Below are 12,314 nucleotides of genomic sequence, written 5' to 3' on the forward strand. Positions count from 1 at the left end.
CCCAATTTTTACCTACAGATAGAAATATAGCAATAGAACGCACATTTTGTACAGAAGCAAATACAATGAAGAGTGAAATAAGTTTGTATTACTTCACGAGTCAATGTACGTAATCCCAGTCATGATCTTTAATTCTTCCAGCCCAAGGTGAGAGGGTTTCAGTTTCCTCTGCCACAAATGAGAAAAGTAGACTGTTTCACAACAAGATATTGTACTATGGGTCCTTAACTGTTCCCATTAAACAATGGCACTCTGTATCTATAGAAACGGCGGCAATTTTCGCTTCAGCACAGGGGGCTTTTACTGGAGACTGTCAGGAGGGGGCTTGCTGGATACATGAAGGGAGAAGACCAGACAGAGATGTCTGACGCTCCGCTGACGCTTGCAGAAAACTACATTAAGTATGATTCCCGCCTATAACTGACGGCGAGAGAGATGCATCATCTGTCCACGTCTCATCGAAACACACTGTCACCAAGCAATGGCTGACGCTTCGAGGACGGCATGAAATTGCCAGGGAGGTGATGCAGCTAACGTTCCTGGTAAATGTGCTAACAGGGCACACACGTCCGTTGGAGTGTATACATATGATGGGGACCGGCTGTGACACAGCAGTCAACCAAAGTCAAAAAATGTGACTAATCATACAGTGTTTCCAGTGTGTCGTTTACCACTTTGTGAGTGGATGCTGTTCTAAAGAGCGTAATTCCCACTTATCTGTAAGCAGCGCACGTGAGCGAATGTAATAGCAGGACTGTGTTACTACGATTGTACAGAGCAACTCTGTCAATACGCAGGTGTTTCAATCAGTAGGGCCATGGTAAATAGAGCGATTCGGAGCGATGTATCGTGTCTGTTACATTAATAATGAGTCTTTGATGTAATTGCTTCAGAGAAATATGAAAGTAAGCCTATCAGAAAAGTAACGCGAGACATGTAGCACGGGTCATGTCTTGCAGAATCTCTGACATCTGAGCCCGTCGCTTGGACAGTGTCCCTTTGGCGCAGAGGATAGCGCGTTGGACTTCTAATCCAAAGGTCGTGGGTTCGATCCCCACAAGGGTCGGGCAATTTTTAAAAATATGTGCCGATCACGAGATGGGTATTGACATATGGGTAACCACAAGCGTCTTCAAAAGGTGAAAATTGTTGTGACCTCAGTTCTATGCTTAAATATGTTGACCTTACACACACAAGCAAAATTCTCGTAGATCTGTTATCCATGACGCTGTTATGTGTAAATGCTGTACAAACGGAACCATATCTTCACGTGCCTGTTCACGCAAATTTTCTTTCAATGCCCAATTTTTACCTACAGATAGAAATATAGCAATAGAACGCACATTATGTACAGAAGCAAATACAATGAAGAGTGAAATAAGTTTGTATTACTTCACGAGTCAATGTACGTAATCCCAGTCATGATCTTTAATTCTTCCAGCCCAAGGTGAGAGGGTTTCAGTTTCCTCTGCCACAAGTGAGAAAAGTAGACTGTTTCACAACAAGATATTGTACTATGGGTCCTTAACTGTTCCCATTAAACAATGGCACTCTGTATCTATAGAAACGGCGGCAATTTTCGCTTCAGCACAGGGGGCTTTTACTGGAGACTGTCAGGAGGGGGCTTGCTGGATACATGAAGGGAGAAGACCAGACAGAGATGTCTGACGCTCCGCTGACGCTTGCAGAAAACTACATTAAGTATGATTCCCGCCTATAACTGACGGCGAGAGAGATGCATCATCTGTCCACGTCTCATCGAAACACACTGTCACCAAGCAATGGCTGACGCTTCGAGGACGGCATGAAATTGCCAGGGAGGTGATGCAGCTAACGTTGCTGGTAAATGTGCTAACAGGGCACACACGTCCGTTGGAGTGTATACATATGATGGGGACCGGCTGTGACACAGCAGTCAACCAAAGTCAAAAAATGTGACTAATCATACAGTGTTTCCAGTGTGTCGTTTACCACTTTGTGAGTGGATGCTGTTCTAAAGAGCGTAATTCCCACTTATCTGTAAGCAGCGCACGTGAGCGAATGTAATAGCAGGACTGTGTTACTACGATTGTACAGAGCAACTCTGTCAATACGCAGGTGTTTCAATCAGTAGGGCCATGGTAAATAGAGCGATTCGGAGCGATGTATCGTGTCTGTTACATAAATAATGAGTCTTTGATGTAATTGCTTCAGAGAAATATGAAAGTAAGCCTATCAGAAAAGTAACGCGAGACATGTAGCACGGGTCATGTCTTGCAGAATCTCTGACATCTGAGCCCGTCGCTTGGACAGTGTCCCTTTGGCGCAGAGGATAGCGCGTTGGACTTCTAATCCAAAGGTCGTGGGTTCGATCCCCACAAGGGACGGGCAATTTTTAAAAATATGTGCCGATCACGAGATGGGTATTGACATATGGGTAACCACAAGCGTCTTCAAAAGGCGAAAATTGTTGTGACCTCAGTTCTATGCTTAAATATGTTGACCTTACACACACAAGCAAAATTCTCGTAGATCTGTTATCCATGACGCTGTTATGTGTAAATGCTGTACAAACGGAACCATATCTTCACGTGCCTGTTCACGCAAATTTTCTTTCAATGCCCAATTTTTACCTACAGATAGAAATATAGCAATAGAACGCACATTTTGTACAGAAGCAAATACAATGAAGAGTGAAATAAGTTTGTATTACTTCACGAGTCAATGTACGTAATCCCAGTCATGATCTTTAATTCTTCCAGCCCAAGGTGAGAGGGTTTCAGTTTCCTCTGCCACAAGTGAGAAAAGTAGACTGTTTCACAACAAGATATTGTACTATGGGTCCTTAACTGTTCCCATTAAACAATGGCACTCTGTATCTATAGAAACGGCGGCAATTTTCGCTTCAGCACAGGGGGCTTTTACTGGAGACTGTCAGGAGGGGGCTTGCTGGATACATGAAGGGAGAAGACCAGACAGAGATGTCTGACGCTCCGCTGACGCTTGCAGAAAACTACATTAAGTATGATTCCCGCCTATAACTGACGGCGAGAGAGATGCATCATCTGTCCACGTCTCATCGAAACACACTGTCACCAAGCAATGGCTGACGCTTCGAGGACGGCATGAAATTGCCAGGGAGGTGATGCAGCTAACGTTACTGGTAAATGTGCTAGCAGGGCACACACGTCCGTTGGAGTGTATACATATGATGGGGACCGGCTGTGACACAGCAGTCAACCAAAGTCAAAAAATGTGACTAATCATACAGTGTTTCCAGTGTGTCGTTTACCACTTTGTTAGTGGATGCTGTTCTAAAGAGCGTAATTCCCACTTATCTGTAAGCAGCGCACGTGAGCGAATGTAATAGCAGGACTGTGTTACTACGATTGTACAGAGCAACTCTGTCAATACGCAGGTGTTTCAATCAGTTTGCCATGGTAAATAGAGCGATTCGGAGCGATGTATCGTGTCTGTTACATAAATAATGAGTCTTTGATGTAATTGCTTCAGAGAAATATGAAAGTAAGCCTATCAGAAAAGTAACGCGAGACATGTAGCACGGGTCATGTCTTGCAGAATCTCTGACATCTGAGCCCGTCGCTTGGACAGTGTCCCTTTGGCGCAGAGGATAGCGCGTTGGACTTCTAATCCAAAGGTCGTGGGTTCGATCCCCACAAGGGTCGGGCAATTTTTAAAAGTATGTGCCGATCACGAGATGGGTATTGACATATGGGTAACCACAAGCGTCTTCAAAAGGTGAAAATTGTTGTGACCTCAGTTCATTGCTTAAATATGTTGACCCTACACACACAAGCAAAATTCTCGTAGATCTGTTATCCATGACGCTGTTATGTGTAAATGCTGTACAAACGGAACCATATCTTCACGTGCCTGTTCACGCAAATTTTCTTTCAATGCCCAATTTTTACCTACAGATAGAAATGTAGCAATAGAACGCACATTTTGTACAGAAGCAAATACAATGAAGAGTGAAATAAGTTTGTATTACTTCACGAGTCAATGTACGTAATCCCAGTCATGATCTTTAATTCTTCGAGCCCAAGGTGAGAGGGTTTCAGTTTCCTCTGCCACAAGTGAGAAAAGTAGACTGTTTCACAACAAGATATTGTACTATGGGTCCTTAACTGTTCACATTAAACAATGGCACTCTGTATCTATAGAAACGGCGGCAATTTTCGCTTCAGCACAGGGGGCTTTTACTGGAGACTGTCAGGAGGGGGCTTGCTGGATACATGAAGGGAGAAGACCAGACAGAGATGTCTGACGCTCCGCTGACGCTTGCAGAAAACTACATTAAGTATGATTCCCGCCTATAACTGACGGCGAGAGAGATGCATCATATGTCCACGTCTCATCGAAACACACTGTCACCAAGGAATGGCTGACGCTTCGAGGACGGCATGAAATTGCCAGGGAGGTGATGCAGCTAACGTTCCTGGTAAATGTGCTAACAGGGCACACACGTCCGTTGGAGTGTATACATATGATGGGGACCGGCTGTGACACAGCAGTCAACCAAAGTCAAAAAATGTGACTAATCATACAGTGTTTCCAGTGTGTCGTTTACCACTTTGTGAGTGGATGCTGTTCTAAAGAGCGTAATTCCCACTTATCTGTAAGCAGCGCACGTGAGCGAATGTAATAGCAGGACTGTGTTACTACGATTGTACAGAGCAACTCTGTCAATACGCAGGTGTTTCAATCAGTAGGGCCATGGTAAATAGAGCGATTCGGAGCGATGTATCGTGTCTGTTACATAAATAATGAGTCTTTGATGTAATTGCTTCAGAGAAATATGAAAGTAAGCCTATCAGAAAAGTAACGCGAGACATGTAGCACGGGTCATGTCTTGCAGAATCTCTGACATCTGAGCCCGTCGCTTGGACAGTGTCCCTTTGGCGCAGAGGATAGCGCGTTGGACTTCTAATCCAAGGGTCGTGGGTTCGATCCCCACAAGGGAAGGGCAATTTTTAAAAATATGTGCCGATCACGAGATGGGTATTGACATATGGGTAACCACAAGCGTCTTCAAAAGGTGAAAATTGTTGTGACCTCAGTTCTATGCTTAAATATGTTGACCTTACACACACAAGCAAAATTCTCGTAGATCTGTTATCCATGACGCTGTTATGTGTAAATGCTGTACAAACGGAACCATATCTTCACGTGCCTGTTCACGCAAATTTTCTTTCAATGCCCAATTTTTACCTAGAGATAGAAATATAGCAATAGAACGCACATTTTGTACAGAAGCAAATACAATGAAGAGTGAAATAAGTTTGTATTACTTCACGAGTCAATGTACGTAATCCCAGTCATGATCTTTAATTCTTCTAGCCCAAGGTGAGAGGGTTTCAGTTTCCTCTGCCACAAGTGAGAAAAGTTGACTGTTTCACAACAAGATATTGTACTATGGGTCCTTAACTGTTCCCATTAAACAATGGCACTCTGTATCTATAGAAACGGCGGCAATTTTCGCTTCAGCACAGGGGGCTTTTACTGGAGACTGTCAGGAGGGGGCTTGCTGGATACATGAAGGGAGAAGACCAGACAGAGATGTCTGACGCTCCGCTGACGCTTGCAGAAAACTACATTAAGTATGATTCCCGCCTATAACTGACGGCGAGAGAGATGCATCATCTGTCCACGTCTCATCGAAACACACTGTCACCAAGCAATGGCTGACGCTTCGAGGACGGCATGAAATTGCCAGGGAGGTGATGCAGCTAACGTTCCTGGTAAATGTGCTAACAGGGCACACACGTCCGTTGGAGTGTATACATATGATGGGGACCGGCTGTGACACAGCAGTCAACCAAAGTCAAAAAATGTGACTAATCATACAGTGTTTCCAGTGTGTCGTTTACCACTTTGTGAGTGGATGCTGTTCTAAAGAGCGTAATTCCCACTTATCTGTAAGCAGCGCACGTGAGCGAATGTAATAGCAGGACTGTGTTACTACGATTGTACAGAGCAACTCTGTCAATACGCAGGTGTTTCAATCAGTAGGGCCATGGTAAATAGAGCGATTCGGAGCGATGTATCGTGTCTGTTACATAAATAATGAGTCTTTGATGTAATTGCTTCAGAGAAATATGAAAGTAAGCCTATCAGAAAAGTAACGCGAGACATGTAGCACGGGTCATGTCTTGCAGAATCTCTGACATCTGAGCCCGTTGCTTGGACAGTGTCCCTTTGGCGCAGAGGATAGCGCGTTGGACTTCTAATCCAAAGGTCGTGGGTTCGATCCCCACAAGAGACGGGCAATTTTTAAAAATATGTGCCGATCACGAGATGGGTATTGACATATGGGTAACCACAAGCGTCTTCAAAAGGTGAAAATTGTTGTGACCTCAGTTCTATGCTTAAATATGTTGACCTTACACACACAAGCAAAATTCTCATAGATATGTTATCCATGACGCTGTTATGTGTAAATGCTGTACAAACGGAACCATATCTTCACGTGCCTGTTCACGCAAATTTTCTTTCAATGCCCAATTTTTACCTACAGATAGAAATATAGCAATAGAACGCACATTTTGTACAGAAGCAAATACAATGAAGAGTGAAATAAGTTTGTATTACTTCACGAGTCAATGTACGTAATCCCAGTCATGATCTTTAATTCTTCCAGCCCAAGGTGAGAGGGTTTCAGTTTCCTCTGCCACAAGTGAGAAAAGTAGACTGTTTCACAACAAGATATTGTACTATGGGTCCTTAACTGTTCCCATTAAACAATGGCACTCTGTATCTATAGAAACGGCGGCAATTTTCGCTTCAGCACAGGGGGCTTTTGCTGGAGACTGTCAGGAGGGGGCTTGCTGGATACATGAAGGGAGAAGACCAGACAGAGATGTCTGACGCTCCGCTGACGCTTGCAGAAAACTACATTAAGTATGATTCCCGCCTATAACTGACGGCGAGAGAGATGCATCATCTGTCCACGTCTCATCGAAACACACTGTCACCAAGCAATGGCTGACGCTTCGAGGACGGCATATGAAAATGCCAGGGAAGTGATGCAGCTAACGTTCCTGGTAAATGTGCTAACAGGGCACACACGTCCGTTGGAGTGTATACATATGATGGGGACCGGCTGTGACACAGCAGTCAACCAAAGTCAAAAAATGTGACTAATCATACAGTGTTTCCAGTGTGTCGTTTACCACTTTGTGAGTGGATGCTGTTCTAAAGAGCGTAATTCCCACTTATCTGTAAGCAGCGCACGTGAGCGAATGTAATAGCAGGACTGTGTTACTACGATTGTACAGAGCAACTCTGTCAATACGCAGGTGTTTCAATCAGTAGGGCCATGGTAAATAGAGCGATTCGGAGCGATGTATCGTGTCTGTTACATAAATAATGAGTCTTTGATGTAATTGCTTCAGAGAAATATGAAAGTAAGCCTATCAGAAAAGTAACGCGAGACATGTAGCACGGGTCATGTCTGGCAGAATCTCTGACATCTGAGCCCGTCGCTTGGACAGTGTCCCTTTGGCGCAGATGATAGCGCGTTGGACTTCTAATGCAAAGGTCGTGGGTTCGATCCCCACAAGGGGCGGGCAATTTTTAAAAATATGTGCCGATCACGAGATCGGTATTGACATATGGGTAACCACAAGCGTCTTCAAAAGGTGAAAATTGATGTGACCTCAGTTCTATGCTTAAATATGTTGACCTTACACACACAAGCAAAATTCTCGTAGATCTGTTATCCATGACGCTGTTATGTGTAAATGCTGTACAAACGGAACCATATCTTCACGTGCCTGTTCACGCAAATTTTCTTTCAATGCCCAATTTTTACCTACAGATAGAAATATAGCAATAGAACGCACATTTTGTACAGAAGCAAATACAATGAAGAGTGAAATAAGTTTGTATTACTTCACGAGTCAATGTACGTAATCCCAGTCATGATCTTTAATTCTTCCAGCCCAAGGTGAGAGGGTTTCAGTTTCCTCTGCCACAAGTGAGAAAAGTAGACTGTTTCAAAACAAGATATTGTACTATGGGTCCTTAACTGTTCCCATTAAACAATGGCACTCTGTATCTATAGAAACGGCGGCAATTTTCGCTTCAGCACAGGGGGCTTTTACTGGAGACTGTAAGGAGGGTGCTTGCTGGATACATGAAGGGAGAAGACCAGACAGAGATGTCTGACGCTCCGCTGACGCTTGCAGAAAACTACATTAAGTATGATTCCTGCCTATAACTGACGGCGAGAGAGATGCATCATCTGTCCACGTCTCATCGAAACACACTGTCACCAAGCAATGGCTGACGCTTCGACGACGGCATGAAATTGCCAGGGAGGTGATGCAGCTAACGTTCCTGGTAAATGTGCTAACAGGGCACACACGTCCGTTGGAGTGTATACATATGATGGGGACCGGCTGTGACACAGCAGTCAACCAAAGTCAAAAAATGTGACTAATCATACAGTGTTTCCAGTGTGTCGTTTACCACTTTGTGAGTGGATGCTGTTCTAAAGAGCGTAATTCCCACTTATCTGTAATCAGCGCACGTGAGCGAATGTAATAGCAGGACTGTGTTACTACGATTGTACAGAGCAACTCTGTCAATACGCAGGTGTTTCAATCAGTAGGGCCATGGTAAATAGAGCGATTCGGAGCGATGTATCGTGTCTGTTACATAAATAATGAGTCTTTGATGTAATTGCTTCAGAGAAATATGAAAGTAAGCCTATCAGAAAAGTAACGCGAGACATGTAGCACGGGTCATGTCTTGCAGAATCTCTGACATCTGAGCCCGTTGCTTGGACAGTGTCCCTTTGGCGCAGAGGATAGCGCGTTGGACTTCTAATCCAAAGGTCGTGGGTTCGATCCCCACAAGAGACGGGCAATTTTTAAAAATATGTGCCGATCACGAGATGGGTATTGACATATGGGTAACCACAAGCGTCTTCAAAAGGTGAAAATTGTTGTGACCTCAGTTCTATGCTTAAATATGTTGACCTTACACACACAAGCAAAATTCTCATAGATATGTTATCCATGACGCTGTTATGTGTAAATGCTGTACAAACGGAACCATATCTTCACGTGCCTGTTCACGCAAATTTTCTTTCAATGCCCAATTTTTACCTACAGATAGAAATATAGCAATAGAACGCACATTTTGTACAGAAGCAAATACAATGAAGAGTGAAATAAGTTTGTATTACTTCACGAGTCAATGTACGTAATCCCAGTCATGATCTTTAATTCTTCCAGCCCAAGGTGAGAGGGTTTCAGTTTCCTCTGCCACAAGTGAGAAAAGTAGACTGTTTCACAACAAGATATTGTACTATGGGTCCTTAACTGTTCCCATTAAACAATGGCACTCTGTATCTATAGAAACGGCGGCAATTTTCGCTTCAGCACAGGGGGCTTTTGCTGGAGACTGTCAGGAGGGGGCTTGCTGGATACATGAAGGGAGAAGACCAGACAGAGATGTCTGACGCTCCGCTGACGCTTGCAGAAAACTACATTAAGTATGATTCCCGCCTATAACTGACGGCGAGAGAGATGCATCATCTGTCCACGTCTCATCGAAACACACTGTCACCAAGCAATGGCTGACGCTTCGAGGACGGCATATGAAAATGCCAGGGAAGTGATGCAGCTAACGTTCCTGGTAAATGTGCTAACAGGGCACACACGTCCGTTGGAGTGTATACATATGATGGGGACCGGCTGTGACACAGCAGTCAACCAAAGTCAAAAAATGTGACTAATCATACAGTGTTTCCAGTGTGTCGTTTACCACTTTGTGAGTGGATGCTGTTCTAAAGAGCGTAATTCCCACTTATCTGTAAGCAGCGCACGTGAGCGAATGTAATAGCAGGACTGTGTTACTACGATTGTACAGAGCAACTCTGTCAATACGCAGGTGTTTCAATCAGTAGGGCCATGGTAAATAGAGCGATTCGGAGCGATGTATCGTGTCTGTTACATAAATAATGAGTCTTTGATGTAATTGCTTCAGAGAAATATGAAAGTAAGCCTATCAGAAAAGTAACGCGAGACATGTAGCACGGGTCATGTCTGGCAGAATCTCTGACATCTGAGCCCGTCGCTTGGACAGTGTCCCTTTGGCGCAGATGATAGCGCGTTGGACTTCTAATGCAAAGGTCGTGGGTTCGATCCCCACAAGGGGCGGGCAATTTTTAAAAATATGTGCCGATCACGAGATCGGTATTGACATATGGGTAACCACAAGCGTCTTCAAAAGGTGAAAATTGATGTGACCTCAGTTCTATGCTTAAATATGTTGACCTTACACACACAAGCAAAATTCTCGTAGATCTGTTATCCATGACGCTGTTATGTGTAAATGCTGTACAAACGGAACCATATCTTCACGTGCCTGTTCACGCAAATTTTCTTTCAATGCCCAATTTTTACCTACAGATAGAAATATAGCAATAGAACGCACATTTTGTACAGAAGCAAATACAATGAAGAGTGAAATAAGTTTGTATTACTTCACGAGTCAATGTACGTAATCCCAGTCATGATCTTTAATTCTTCCAGCCCAAGGTGAGAGGGTTTCAGTTTCCTCTGCCACAAGTGAGAAAAGTAGACTGTTTCAAAACAAGATATTGTACTATGGGTCCTTAACTGTTCCCATTAAACAATGGCACTCTGTATCTATAGAAACGGCGGCAATTTTCGCTTCAGCACAGGGGGCTTTTACTGGAGACTGTAAGGAGGGTGCTTGCTGGATACATGAAGGGAGAAGACCAGACAGAGATGTCTGACGCTCCGCTGACGCTTGCAGAAAACTACATTAAGTATGATTCCTGCCTATAACTGACGGCGAGAGAGATGCATCATCTGTCCACGTCTCATCGAAACACACTGTCACCAAGCAATGGCTGACGCTTCGACGACGGCATGAAATTGCCAGGGAGGTGATGCAGCTAACGTTCCTGGTAAATGTGCTAACAGGGCACACACGTCCGTTGGAGTGTATACATATGATGGGGACCGGCTGTGACACAGCAGTCAACCAAAGTCAAAAAATGTGACTAATCATACAGTGTTTCCAGTGTGTCGTTTACCACTTTGTGAGTGGATGCTGTTCTAAAGAGCGTAATTCCCACTTATCTGTAATCAGCGCACGTGAGCGAATGTAATAGCAGGACTGTGTTACTACGATTGTACAGAGCAACTCTGTCAATACGCAGGTGTTTCAATCAGTAGGGCCATGGTAAATAGAGCGATTCGGAGCGATGTATCGTGTCTGTTACATAAATAATGAGTCTTTGATGTAATTGCTTCAGAGAAATATGAAAGTAAGCCTATCAGAAAAGTAACGCGAGACATGTAGCACGGGTCATGTCTTGCAGAATCTCTGACATCTGAGCCCGTCGCTTGGACAGTGTCCCTTTGGCGCAGAGGATAGCGCGTTGGACTTCTAATCCAAAGGTCGTGGGTTCGATCCCCACAAGGGACGGGCAATTTTTAAAAATATGTGCCGATCACGAGATGGGTATTGACATATGGGTAACCACAAGCGTCTTCAAAAGGTGAAAATTGTTGTGACCTCAGTTCTATGCTTAAATATGTTGACCTTACACACACAAGCAAAATTCTCGTAGATCTGTTATCCATGACGCTGTTATGTGTAAATGCTGTACAAACGGAACCATATCTTCACGTGCCTGTTCACGCAAATTTTCTTTCAATGCCCAATTTTTACCTACAGATAGAAATATAGCAATAGAACGCACATTTTGTACAGAAGCAAATACAATGAAGAGTGAAATAAGTTTGTATTACTTCACGAGTCAATGTACGTAATCCCAGTCATGATCTTTAATTCGTCCAGCCCAAGGTGAGAGGCTTTCAGTTTCCTCTGCCACAAGTGAGAAAAGTAGACTGTTTCACAACAAGATATTGTACTATGGGTCCTTAACTGTTCCCATTAAACAATGGCACTCTGTATCTATAGAAACGGCGGCAATTTTCGCTTCAGCACAGGGGGCTTTTACTGGAGACTGTCAGGAGGGGGCTTGCTGGATACATGAAGGGAGAAGACCAGACAGAGATGTCTGACGCTCCGCTGACGCTTGCAGAAAACTACATTAAGTATGATTCCCGCCTATAACTGACGGCGAGAGAGATGCATCATCTGTCCACATCTCATCGAAACACACTGTCACCAAGCAATGGCTGACGCTTCGAGGACGGCATGAAATTGCCAGGGAGGTGATGCAGCTAACGTTCCTGGTAAATGTGCTAACAGGGCACACACGTCCGTTGGAGTGTATACATATGATGGGGACCGGCTGTGACACA

The 12,314-nt window shown here is 44.1% G+C and overlaps 9 non-coding genes across 9 annotated transcripts; all 9 read left to right on the forward strand.

Moving 5' to 3' along the window:
• The first annotated feature begins 993 nt into the window (after nt 1-993).
• Nucleotides 994-1,066, forward strand: Trnar-ucu (transfer RNA arginine (anticodon UCU)). Its single transcript has one exon. It is a non-coding gene; the product is annotated as a tRNA-Arg (tRNA).
• Nucleotides 1,067-2,293: 1,227 nt separating this feature from the next.
• On the forward strand, nt 2,294-2,366 carry Trnar-ucu (transfer RNA arginine (anticodon UCU)). The gene has a single exon. It is a non-coding gene; the product is annotated as a tRNA-Arg (tRNA).
• Nucleotides 2,367-3,592: 1,226 nt separating this feature from the next.
• Trnar-ucu (transfer RNA arginine (anticodon UCU)) lies at nt 3,593-3,665 on the forward strand. The gene has a single exon. It is a non-coding gene; the product is annotated as a tRNA-Arg (tRNA).
• A 1,227-nt stretch (nt 3,666-4,892) lies between these two features.
• Trnar-ucu (transfer RNA arginine (anticodon UCU)) lies at nt 4,893-4,965 on the forward strand. The gene has a single exon. It is a non-coding gene; the product is annotated as a tRNA-Arg (tRNA).
• A 1,227-nt stretch (nt 4,966-6,192) lies between these two features.
• Nucleotides 6,193-6,265, forward strand: Trnar-ucu (transfer RNA arginine (anticodon UCU)). The gene has a single exon. It is a non-coding gene; the product is annotated as a tRNA-Arg (tRNA).
• Nucleotides 6,266-7,494: 1,229 nt separating this feature from the next.
• Trnar-ucu (transfer RNA arginine (anticodon UCU)) lies at nt 7,495-7,567 on the forward strand. Its single transcript has one exon. It is a non-coding gene; the product is annotated as a tRNA-Arg (tRNA).
• Nucleotides 7,568-8,794: 1,227 nt separating this feature from the next.
• Trnar-ucu (transfer RNA arginine (anticodon UCU)) lies at nt 8,795-8,867 on the forward strand. Its single transcript has one exon. It is a non-coding gene; the product is annotated as a tRNA-Arg (tRNA).
• A 1,229-nt stretch (nt 8,868-10,096) lies between these two features.
• Nucleotides 10,097-10,169, forward strand: Trnar-ucu (transfer RNA arginine (anticodon UCU)). Its single transcript has one exon. It is a non-coding gene; the product is annotated as a tRNA-Arg (tRNA).
• A 1,227-nt stretch (nt 10,170-11,396) lies between these two features.
• On the forward strand, nt 11,397-11,469 carry Trnar-ucu (transfer RNA arginine (anticodon UCU)). The gene has a single exon. It is a non-coding gene; the product is annotated as a tRNA-Arg (tRNA).
• The last annotated feature ends 845 nt before the right edge of the window (nt 11,470-12,314 follow it).

The sequence above is a fragment of the Schistocerca serialis genome, chromosome 1, assembly GCF_023864345.2.
Source record: "Schistocerca serialis cubense isolate TAMUIC-IGC-003099 chromosome 1, iqSchSeri2.2, whole genome shotgun sequence".
NCBI lineage: Eukaryota > Metazoa > Arthropoda > Insecta > Orthoptera > Acrididae > Schistocerca > Schistocerca serialis.